The sequence below is a fragment of the Tyto alba genome, unplaced genomic scaffold (genome assembly GCF_018691265.1).
Source record: "Tyto alba isolate M040663 unplaced genomic scaffold, T.alba_DEE_v4.0 Super-Scaffold_17, whole genome shotgun sequence".
In the NCBI taxonomy this organism is placed as follows: Eukaryota; Metazoa; Chordata; class Aves; order Strigiformes; family Tytonidae; genus Tyto; species Tyto alba.
Genome location: NW_024881279.1, coordinates 8021990 through 8034331, shown reverse-complemented (window position 1 = coordinate 8034331; position 12342 = coordinate 8021990).

The window sequence follows — 12342 nt, the reverse complement described above, 5'->3', positions numbered from 1 at the left end:
CGTCACCTCCGCTTCCGCCGCGCTGCCCTCTGGGAAATGTAGTGCCGAGAGGGGAGGCCGAGGTGATGGCGGGGCCTGCTGAAAACCTTCCCCGGCGGGAGATGGGGGGGGGCGAAAGGGGGGAGGCAGCGAGGAGGACAGGATGCTAACCTGTGTGGGCAGGCCGGTGACTGTTGCAGGCAGCGTCCCCTCGCTTTTCCAGCTGTGAGGATGGAGGCCTCCCCCCCCCCCCCCCCCTGCAGCGCTCTGGAGGTGGATCCTCAGGGCTGATTTCATGTGGAGGGGGACGGTGAGCTGCCCTGGAGAGCTGCTCGGGCGTTTTGGAGGGGCTAAAGCAAGAAAACGGCGAGCGGGAAGATGGAGCTCCAGAGCAGCTGCTGGAGAGGGGCCATGCCCCAGAGGGGCTGCCCTGTTACCACCCACCCCCCACCACCCTGTGCTGATACTTTCCAGGAAAAATCTGACTCCCTTCACTTTGACAGAGGTTTATTTTTGGAAGGTTTAATAACGTCCGTGGTGCGCCTGTCGCTCATTCAAAATACAGACCCTTTATTCGTATTTATAGGCAAGATTAAATATAAAACTGGCTTGGCTCCAGCTGGCTCTTGCACCAAATGTCTTTGACACCAGCATCATCCAAAGCCGTAAAGCCACTGGCCAGGTGGCAGTTTTACAGCTCCTGTAAATGAAACGCAGACCTGGCTGGGCCTTTCTGGGACTGACCTCCCCCTGCACAAATGCTCATTGATGCTCGGCGTAAACGTGGCCACGGCACATGCCGTGGCGGGGTGGCTGGCCCGCAATGGTGTCCCAGCGCGACTGCCGCTGCTCCGAGACAACCTGAGGTGTAAAGTCTGGTCAGCCGGTGGCCTGGTTCGGAGATCTGATTCTCCTAATAGGAGGGGAAGAGCCAGGTAGATGCATCCCAGGGCAGAGAGCGGTGAAGGGTGTCTCCAGGACAGGCTGTGGACTGGGGCTGAGCTAGCTTCACAGGCCTCTGAAAATGAGGTTGGGTGGAAATTCAGCCCCGGCGGTCCCCCCAAAGGGCACTGCCTGCTTCAGGTATATTGATGAACAGATTTGGACCTACTTTGACATGGTCTGGAATGCTTTTGTACCTCCAGGAACCGCTCGGTTTGCTTTGTTTATCAAAAAACCCACCTAAATCCAAAGCAAACCTCCTCTGCCCCTATCCCTGCCTTGCTCCCACCAGGAGCCTGGTGATTACAGGAGGAGCTGCCCAGGCCTCATGCAGAAAGGAGCAGAGGGTCTGTCCTGGGCAATGAAGGTCTCCAAACAAAGGTCGCACCATTGAAGGAGCCCAGTGTGGTGCAGGGAATTGCCGTAGCACCGTTTATAGATTGGTCTGAGTGGAGGGCGGATGGGACATTTAGCACTGGCAGGAGGAGGGCTAGGAGGATGGCAGGTAACCAGATTGGCAAGCCATCAAGATGCCAGCAGAGAGACAAAGGAGGGCGAGTAAAACACAGGCAGACCCATCTGCTCATGTTACAGGCAGGACAGGGCAGCAAAGTCCTGCGGGGCATGGTGGCAGTGGACTGGGGCTGGGTTGGAGGTGTATGGCCAGCTTTCCCAGAGCTCTTGGTTCCATCCGTGCTTTGCAGGGTGCCTGGGGAATCTGGGTGCATTAGTTTCCCCTGATGTCGGGGTACCAAGAGTTCAACAAGCCCCTGCTGTGTTGGGTTTTAAGGCCTCCTCTCCTCTCCCATGGCTCAGGACTTTCATTCTCTAGAAAGCATAAAGGGTTTGGCTTTGGCCAATTTCAGTAGAGCTTGAAAGGGAAGAAGATACAGATGAGCATAGATGGGAGGAAACACATTCAGGACAGACTGCTCTCAAGAAAGGCAAGTAGAGTATGTTAAAGACCTGAGTGTCCCTGGACAAATGACTTGAAATATTGACTCCATTTTCCCCCCAAGTGTTTCTTCACAGGTCTGCTACAGTTCAGGGTCACTTGAGTCCAAAGCTTCATACCCTCAAACCATGAATACCCCTAGCAAACCGCGATGCAGGGCTTGAGAGTAACACAACCCACTTGAATGAAGAAATCTGAAAAAAAATAATATGTATGCTGCACCACAATTACAGGTAGAGAAGGTATTTGAGGTGGTTAGTAAACATGCCAAATAATAAATAGAGCTATTCAGCCAGCAAACAGCTGCATGATTATAAATAGGAAAATCTACCCCAGCCCAAAGCCAGCTGAGACCCAACAACATACACTTATTAAGGAGTGATTTTTTTTGTGTGTGCATTTTTTGGAGGGAGGTTGAAAATATTTTGCCCACTCTTTATTTTAGGAAGGTGAAATGTCCCTGGTGGATTTCAAAAGCTAACCTCTCGGGTATGCGATCTCCATGCCAAGACACTGAGTCACGAAGAGATTGGAGGAAGCTGTTTCAAATCCAGACAGGGGATAAAACAGCTGTAATTGAGCAGCCAGCTCAGCTCAGTCTACTAATAACCACACAGCCCCGTCCCTGCCCTCAGCCATACAAGCTGAGAGCTTTGCTCGCTGACACTTTCACATGCTCTTTGGTTATTGCTTGGGGTCAAACTTGTCCACACCTATTCCGTTCTGAATGAGTGCTTGTGTCTGGGCCAAACCCGGGTTCAGGGAGCGTGCTTGCAGGCTGGAGAGCACTGTCCTTCCTCTGTTGTGCCCGATGGGAGCTGACAGCTTCCAGGTATGTCTGCTGGACCCTTGGGCTTGCAAGGACACTTTGCTGCTCTGCAAGCTTCAATTTAATGTATTTGTCCACCCATAAGTTTTCGGGATGTAGCGTGTTGTAGCAGCAGGGGACACATCTCCCATCATGGTCCAGCCTTTTTGTTTGGTGCATGTGGGGTTGCTTATGCCTGTTTGGGGTTGCAGAAGGAAGGGACTTTGTGATCCATAGGGATGCCAGGGTAGTATGTAGCACCTATGGGATTTAGATACCGGGGGATCCCAAGCTGCTCGCCCGAGGAAGCTTCTGCCTCTGGCTGCTGGTCTTTACACCATGTTGGTGGAGCAGAGACAACAGAAAAGGTGTTGTCTGTTTCTCAGCTGGTGCAGCTCCTTGCCTGCCCCATTTCATGGCCGCTGATAGCAGCCAGAGCATGAGCTGCATGCAGGTTGCTCCTTCTGCCTCTGCTCCAGAGCAAGATCCCCCAGCCAAGGGATGGGATGGGTGGCCAGGGACAGGAGGCTTGTTACCCCCAGCAGGTAACTCTGATGTGTCTCATGCGTCAGACTGTTGGCTGAAAGTGCAAGCCACATTTAGGAAGATAATTTTCATGGTCCGGTTCAGAAATTGAACTGAATTTCTCTGCTCTGAGTGCCCTGCCATGAGGGCTTCGAGCTCTCTCCCTCCTGGAAAGTGCCCCAGGGGGTGTCACCTGGGCTGAATGGAGAGATTATTGGAGGAGGTGGGGATGAGTCAGGGCAGGGTGAGTTCGAGAGAAAGATGGAGATGAAAGGTGTTAAAAGGACAGTGAGGAGGGGAGGTGGGAGCAGAGTCAGGGAGTGGAGAGGGGGAGTGGTGAAGGGAGACATAGAGACACAGGAATGGGTTCTCCTTTCCAAGGGAAGATAAGGCAAAGAAGGTAGGGAGGAAGCAATGAAAAATCTGAGGAGGGATGGAGAAGAAGTTGAGATGACCAAGGAAAAATAAAGCCACCCCAGTGGTTAGCTTGGAGGGGATTTGTTCACTGGTGCCCCTGGTTTGGCAGCTCTGGGCACGCGGAGGGAGGGTTGCCAGGTGCTGCTCTGCAGGGCTTTGAGTCACCGCCGAGATCAGCATCTCTCACCACACGCCTGGGGATCATGTCCTGGGCTGCAGCCAGGCCTGGGCAGCGCTGGAGGCAAAACTGTCCACAGCCAGCCTCGCTGCCCTCTGCCTGGCAGGGTGGGCTCAGGCTTTGCAAGGACAAGGAGCTGCTTTGGGAAGAATCTGACTCAGGAATCCCTGAGTTTTTTCCTCCCCGCTTTGTTTTGCTGTACTCTCCCCCCTCCTCCTTTTTCTTTGTCTGCTAATGCACAGCAGATGGGAGGAAATGCCATTTTAAATGCCACAGCATCCTGATGAAACGGATGGGTTATGGCAATCTCGGATGAATCATGGCATTGTTTTGTGTACATGGCCCACTGCAGCTCGGCCTCACTTGGGCAGCTTCCTGCCTACAGTTTTGCAAATACACTTAGGGTCATTTAGTCATCCACGCCAGCCTGGTGGCAGATGCCCTCCAGGACCTGAGTGTTCAAGTTGCATTAATTAATTAACCAGCCACATTTGTGGAGGTAAAACCGAGCCTGCAGTGCTTTACCAATGGGGAAACCAGCAGCTAGCTTTGAAACATCTGGTCCGCACTGCCTTTGGGGACATGGCGGTTATAAATTACACTCAATTCCCATGTTATGTTTATAGGATTTCCGCACAAGGTGGAAGAACAGGATTGAGAGAACCCGACCCAGTGCAGCACAGCCCTCACCTCCACCTCCAGCTTATCCCTTGGCCCCTCTGGAAAGCCAGGCTGTGTCCCTTCCCCATGCCTGCCTCTTCCTCGGCCCCACGGCTGGGACAGATCCACGGAGTCAAGGCTGAGGTCGGTTTCTGTGATGTGGCCACTTGCTGCTGGGGGCTTTACTTGGGGTGATCAGATCATTTCACCTAGGCTATCAGGCAGGCATTGAATAATATTGACTCACTCGCGGGCAGCCTGCTGCCAGATGAAAAGGAGCGGCTCAGAAGCAAAAAAAAAAAAAAACAAAATATATATACACATATCCCAACAGCTCCATCACTGAAACTCACAGTGGCCCAGCCCTGTTAGTTTCAAACTAATTAATTGTGGGAAAAAAAGTCACCTCTAAGCCTGCAGAATATAAAGCAGTCTTTTAATCTTGGTAGCTGAAAGAACAGATTTGAGAACTCCAGTGAGCAGAAGATGTGACATTAAAATTTGTTTGCAATATGCTTAATTTTAACAGTCTAGATTGGAAGTGTATCTCTTGCTATGTCTAACTGCCTGTGTGTCTACTGGCGTGGCAGTTATTCAGCACTGGCACTGAGAATCTAGTAGCATTAAGCCATTTAATTTCTCATTTTTTTGGTAGTAGATCTAATATTCATCAATGCAGCGAGCAGAAGGGCTGTTATTATTAATCAACCCCCATCCCAGCCCTGCTTTCCCCCAGGCTCTTGCTCTCGTTTGTAAGCCTATCCCCGTTAAAAGGCCTGGCAGCCTCACGGTGCAGCACAGCCAACACCAACAGCCACAACAGCTCTGCTGTGTTTATCCAGATTTCAGCAGCTCTACCTGGGAGGAGAAGGGAAGGGGACTGTGTTTGCATTCACGAAGCCAGAGGTCTGGGGTATTATTTTTCTCCCGTCGGGCATCCTTTGCTGTTTTAACTTAAGTCAAAAGCTGTGCAGCAGGAAAAGGAGGGAAAGGAGAGAGCGGGGGGAGGCAGGGAGTGCTCGCACCGGGGTTGTGCTGCAGTCCTGAACTGTGGCTTTCACCTTTCCATCATCCTGAGCTTTCTCAGCTCAATTCGGACCAGAACAAAACTGCTGCTTCTGGTTAAGTGGCTCAATATGAGCCTGAGAGAGGAGGAATAACCCCTTGTTTTTCAGCAGAGCTGCCCCGCTAGCATGGCTGTATCCTATAACTTTGCACCGGGAGAGCTGGCTCCTGCTTGTGCTCCCACGCAAACCAGGAGCATCTGCCCCTCAGGCTGGGGGTCTCTGCCCCACAGTCCCTGACTGTAACCACCACCTGCAGCCAGTTGGTTTGCTCTTGAAATCCTGTCATGGGTTGTGTCTGGGAGGCTGGGAAAGAGAGGAAAGCTTGGCAGGGCAGGGTGGCTGGGCAGAATGGGTCACACAGGGGAGGGTACACCACGAGGAGCATCACTGTGCGGCAGCGTGTCCTGCTGCTGTCCCCTGCCAGCACCATCCTGGCATGGGCACAGCCATGTGCCAGCAGTGGAGATGCAGTGATCTGACAAGAGGGAAAAAAAGAGGAAAAAATAAGTAAGAATTCAGCCCTCTCTTTCTGAGGGTTTCTGCTTTGTACATTAGCATCGCTTCCTGGTCCCCCTTCTGCCTGTCTGTGGCTGCTGGGCATGAAGAGAGCACCATTAATGGGCTCTTGATGTGTGTTTATTTCGTTTAGCACATCCTGAGTGCTGTGGTGAGAGCTTTAGACATTCGTTACGGTGATTGCTTTCCCTGCTTATGAAGATGGAAAAAGCCACAGTGGTTAAGGGAGGGGAGTGGACAGATGCCAGATGCATTAGTGCTCTGGGCAGTCATGGAGGGCCTGTTCGTTAGATGTTTTGCCTCAGAAGGAGGATGGTTGTGAAGAGCATGGCTTTCCAGTGACCTGCACCCCTTGTCCAAGGGGCTGCAGGTTGAGGGTAAACCCTACAAGGGCCATGAGACCCTGCAAGGGTCTACCCCTGTTTGGTGGGGCTCAGTCTGAAGGCAGGGGAGAGTTGCACGAGCACATCCAACACGAGCCTCATCTCATGCCGCGGTGGTGCCAGCCCTTCCTGATGCTCATGGCACGAGAAGACAAGGCCAGGGCAATGGTTCTGCTTACAGCATCCTCATCCTCCAAAAGTGTGAGTGGTGAGCCAGCCTGGCCAGCTACAGACCAAACACCCTGGCCCTGCCCAGAACAGGCAGCCGCAGCAGGGAAGGGGGTTCACCCCACGCAGGCAGATGCCTGCTGGTGCCTGCAGTGACATCCCTCCCTCTGGGTCCATTTCAAAGTGGCTTTCCCTCTCGTGATTTTGCTGTGAGGTGATACAACACGTGTGTGGTGTGGGAGCCCACCCAAGCAGAGCAGGAGGTGATGTCCCACTCCTCCCAGCCCAAGGAAGTCTTTCTCTGAGTGGGCACTCGGTGAACCACCCTCAAGCCATTACCTGACCATTCTGCCTGCTCCTGCCAGGCAAAGGAGTGGGCAGGACAGAAAGCTTGTGCTCCTGCTACACAAGCCTGTCACCTCCTGGCTTTCCCAGGTGGGCTGTGGAGCTCTCTGCCTCTGCTCTGGTGGGACACAGCCCCGTGCTGGCTCCAGCCATGTTCTCCAGATTGATGTGACTTTGATATACGAGAAGAGCTCAAGTTTCACGCAGGAACAACACGTGCACATGTGCTTGGATAGAGGTAACATGGGAGAGGACCAGGCTTGGACCTGTGCCCATGTGGACAGCGGAGATGTGCTCCTGGAGCAATGTTAGTCCCTGCCCTCCCTGCCTTGCAGAGGGGACAGCACAGCCAGAGATGCCCATTTATCTGCATATGACAACGGTACACAGGAATTGCAAGCAGATTCTTGCCTTATCTTGCTCAAGGGTTATTGCAGTAGAGGGATTTATTCTGGCTTTTCTGCCAAAAGAATGTACGCAGAGATTCCACCAAAGCACATATATATGTTTCTCTTGGAAACAGAAAAAAAACATCATCCAAAAAAGCCCTGCACTGTTATTAATCTCTGGGGTTTTATCCAAGTTTCATTAGGAATCTGGACATACTTGAAATGGCTTTCAGATAAAGCTGAATGAATCTCCCTCTATCTTAGAGGCTGGTGTGGCCTGATTTCCTAGCTGAGATTTGGGTGGGTTGGGAATTGGGTAGGAGATTTCCAGCCACCTAAACTGGGAAGGAAGGAGTGCCTTAAAGCAACCCAGTCTGAATGACTCGCAGATGCTTTCCGTGGCTTGCTGGGAGTGTGGGGCGAGCAGGGGCGTCCCAATTGAGAGAAGCTCTTCCTTGGCCGGTATTTAACCAGATGGGCAAGAAATTGCTCTCGACACGGGTGACTCATAGGGCAGGAGAGCCAGGAGAGCCGATCCTCCGGGGGCGAGCAGCTTCACTGAAGCTCCTGGGAGCCAAAGGCCAAAGCAAGGATGTTGGGGCAAGGAGCAGGCTAAAGGGCTCCTTCCCTGGAGCAGGGGCCCTGGATGTGGCCACCTCAAAGCCACGGCAAGCCTGCCAGCCCTTGTAAGCCACAAGAGGGTGACAAAGTCCCATCCTGTGCTGTGGTGGTCTTGACAAACCCAGAGATGTCCCCTGCTAGAAGAGGACAGCAGTCCCCCTTGGAGACTAAGACAGTCTGGGCAACCAGAGGCTTTTGGAAAGTCCTTACTGAAATCCTGAATGGGAGAGAGGGCTGGCTGGAAATGGGATTCTGGTGCTGAGGAGCTGGGGACTATTTTTTACTGCCTGGCTTTAGTTAGCATCTGTGTTGGCATCAGAAAAATGTTCCTGTTGCCAAAAGAGGGGGGAACTCCCCAAAATCGCTGTAGCAGGCGGGGAAAGAAATCTCGCCTTGGTCCCCGTTGGTGGTCTAATGTGAAACCCACATTTTACAGTAATTTTGGAAAAATGGAGAGCTGCTTCGTAACTGTCCTTTGTGCTCACTGGGGAGCTGCATGGCCGGCTCGCCCTGTACCTCCTGGTGCCCCAAAGATGTTGGGGCTTGGGGACATGGTGGAGGAGCCCCCCAAACTCAGACCAGCTCAGTGCCACTGCCAAGGATGCTCCAGGAGCATCTACACCACCAGGGAAGATGCTCCTGCTCCTCCGGCCACGCTCCGGCTGCCCAGGGTGTCCCCACAGTGCTGGTGGGTGGTGACCCTGGGCATGTCACACCACACAGGCTGCAGCCTCCTCCCTGCCCACGTGCTCGGGCTGTCTTTTGGCCTCTCGGGGAATCTTGCTGATCCCAACCCCCGTGGCCTTCCCTGGGGAAAAGCAGCAGTCCCCGATGCCTCTTCCCTCTCCCGCCTGCCTTCCAGGCTGCAGCATCCTTCCTGCGGCACTGTGCAGGCACAGGGAGCACGGGGCTCCTCGCAAGACAACCTTTGAGATTCTGCTGCTAGAGGGACAACCCGCATTTCTGAACAGCTGCCTGAGGCACTGTCCAAGACAGAAGATTAAAGTGCTCTGGGAGGTTTCCAAGCCGGAGTCTCATCCTTCCCCCTGTCCCATGAGGCCGGGGCAGTGGGTGTGAGCTTGACGGCATCTCCGGCCGTGAGCTCTGGCCAGCTCCCTTGTAACTTCATCTGTCGCTGGGATGGGAAGAGCCTGCACTGCACCAGACAGGAGGGTGGCTCTGCCAACCTCTGATCTTATCTGCTGATGAGAGCGGCTGTCGGGCTGGGAGCTGGCTGAGCCTCCCTGGGAAGGACGGGCTGCCTGGCTGGAGAGCGGGCGCTGTTTTCCCACGGAGCGTGGCTTCATTTTACCTCTCATTCTGCTGCAGGAGCCTGTGCGTGCACCAGTACATGGATGGATATGGTTTATTGGGATGTCTGTTTGCAAATCCATGCACTCTCATCTGTTTCTTATGCTGTTATTGATAGAAGGATGAGGGGGGGGGGGGGTGATTGCATCCCTGGGTGCTTCGGAGGGGTGCTTGTGGGCCAAAAACGTGGGGTGCTGGGGTGCGGCTGCGCAGCATGGTGTGAAGGAGGGTGTGTGTCTGGGAAACACAGGCTCTCTTCTTGCAGCTGCAGCTTCTTCACTGAGTTTATACTCCAAGGAGATTCTTCTGTTTTCTCTTTAAATACTAGAAGTAATTAGATGCTGCTTATGAGTAATTGCTTGGACTAAACAGTCTGGTTTCATTTAAGTGGTCAGTATGAAATGCCTCATGTTTTGCTAGGGAAAAAAGTAAGAACGGTTCCTTCTCTCTCAGGGTTCCCAGGAACTGCTGGGCAGTTAAACCCCACCTTTCCTTTCCCACCTGGGACTCTGCCGTGAAGATCTCCCCAAGGGAGGAGGGAGAAAACATCACCTCCCTCGGGAAGGGAGGTGAAGCTGGAAGAGGGGCTGGTTATGCCAAAACTGAGGGGGCTGTGGGGTTCGGTGGGGATGAGCATACCCCACGCTTACCTACAGTCCCACAGCAACACGCAAAAAGGTTTGCTGCCTCTTCCCAAGCCAGAACCGTGGAAGCCTAAAGCCAATGTTAATGATTGGCTTGCAACATGCTAAATTTTACAGTCTTCGGTGAAAATTGTGACAGTAAATCTGCCTCGGGCTTCAGTCGTTAAGTTGCTCTCAATACCAGAAAAATCCCTGCAAATTTCGTGTTGACTTTGTCCGTGCGAATGCTGCTCTCTGTTGCAGTGTTTATGGCAAAAGAGATTTTCAAGGCCTTTGGTTTGGATGAGCCCGCGGTGGGGAGCGGATGGAGGGAACAGGCTCCGTTTGGTGCGTTCAGCACATTTTATCAGCTTATCCGATCCGTAGGCAGATGAAACAGTGCAAGTCAGGCGGGGTGAGAAGAGATTTCTCAACAGGGTAAGCAGGCATTTGGAGGCAGGAGGAGTGTGGGAACATCAAGGGAGAGGAAGTTTTGGGACCTGGGGCTGGGGAAGGCTCTGCACCCTCCCCAGGGATCTCGGGCTGTGGGGCAGGACCGTGTGGATCTGGCCGGGCTCTCCAGCCATGCCTGGCATCCCCTTGGACAAGCTCCATATTTGCCTCTTTTCTCGTGCCGCTTCCCTGGATGCGGAGCCATGCCCTGATGCATCTCGAGACGCGATGCTGAGGAGCTGGACCAGGGCTGACCTGTGCAGCCGTTCCCACGTTATCCTTGCAGCCCTGGGCTCCGGTCACCTAGCAACTGTGCATCGGATTGCACGGCAGCATTAAATAAATGGTGTTCGGCAGGTCTGTGAACCCCGCCGGGCCCCGCATCCGCATCCCCGCAGCTGGAGGCTGGGCTCTGACACCTTTGCGGTTGCCAGCCCACAGCCCATCACGTGCTGCCAGGGCAGCTACATAATCCGTATTTGTCCTTCCCCCTTCCCAAATCCCCCTCATTATCCCGGATTTCAGTCAGTCCTGCGACACTCGGTACATTGGGAGTCTCTTTCAGTCTGTTTGAGAATCAACTTCTCCCGGGGCAGGATCCCAGCCCTGCTTTGATTTGGATCCTGGGGCTGATCTACATCCCCTGCTTTCATTTAGCTCAGTGTTTAGGGGAGCTGAATATGGGTTATACCTTTCCATTTATAGTTTTAGCAAAGCAGGATTGGATTTTGTTCCAGTCATTTTTTATCTTGACTAAAATGTTGGTTTTGAAGACCTATTATTAGCAATTTTGTATAGCTTCTGGATTACTGCAGATAATCATGAATCACCCTCTGCAGTATTGATATAGGTACTTTAAGCCTCCCAACAACCACCCTGTAAGTTATGCCTGTGATTGAGAGCAGAAAACCCTCAATGGTAATGGGTGGGCTTGAAATACGGGGACGGCACTCCTGATCCAGCATCTGCAGAGCACATTTATCTACCATCCTTGTGTGAGACAGGAGTCCTTGTGCACATGCCGTGGCTCAGCTCCAGCTCCCAGCACCAGCCTGGGACTATTCTTCCAGCCCCTTCCTCACATTTTTCCTGCTTGGTGCCCACGTTTCTTTGCAGGGTCCCCCAGATCTGAATTTGGCGCTTTCTGTTTGGGTAGCTGTGTTTCTTTGCTCAGTCTGGTGGTTTTACTGGTGCCTGGTGGGCAGCTGCCTGCGCTGGAGTAAATATAGCTCGCCCTGACCCACGGCTCTGGGAGGAGGCAGCTCCAGGCCCTTCTGCTTTGAAATGAAGTTATTTCCACGTATCGATCTCTCCCTGCAGAGTTTAGCTGCAAATGTAATGTGCTGCCCCTGAAGAATCACTCCTGGAGTTTTGCATTTGAGCGAAATACTCCAGTGTGCTCCCCAGTAAATTCAGCCAAGAGAAACTGTTTTTTCTTATTATTTTGCTCTGTTTCCCATTCAGGAGGGAGGAATCCAAGCTCCAAAGTTTAATCCTAGATTTCTCTGCTGACAGAGCTCATTGCACAGCTAGGAAAGGAAGCTCTGATAGGCTTTGGGCATGACTGATGCAGCAGCATGGTTATCCTGGACCTCTGCTCGTTTAGGTCCAGAAGTCAGACAGGTCTCTGGGTTTAAACAGCGACCATCTGGTTTGGTTCATCTTGGAAAGCAATAGCAGCAACAAGGCTGGTGCATTGCAAACCCAGGACAACGCGAGCACTGAGTGTCCGGAGCTCCATCCCTTCGTATCTCGCTTTCTACCCTGATAAAATGTCTGCGGGCACCCAGGGCCTTCGAAGAAACTTCAAAGAAGGCAGCACACCCGCTCCTGTTAGCAGTGAAGGCTGATGAATAATAGAGTGGACCCACCCACTCGTGCTTTAATCTGTCATGTTCTATGGAAATTAAGCCTTTCTCTTACAAGAAGGCAATTTGTGCTCTTGGCATCCTCAGTGAGAAAGAGCTCTCATCTCTCTTGCTGGATTATTGATACCTTTGGT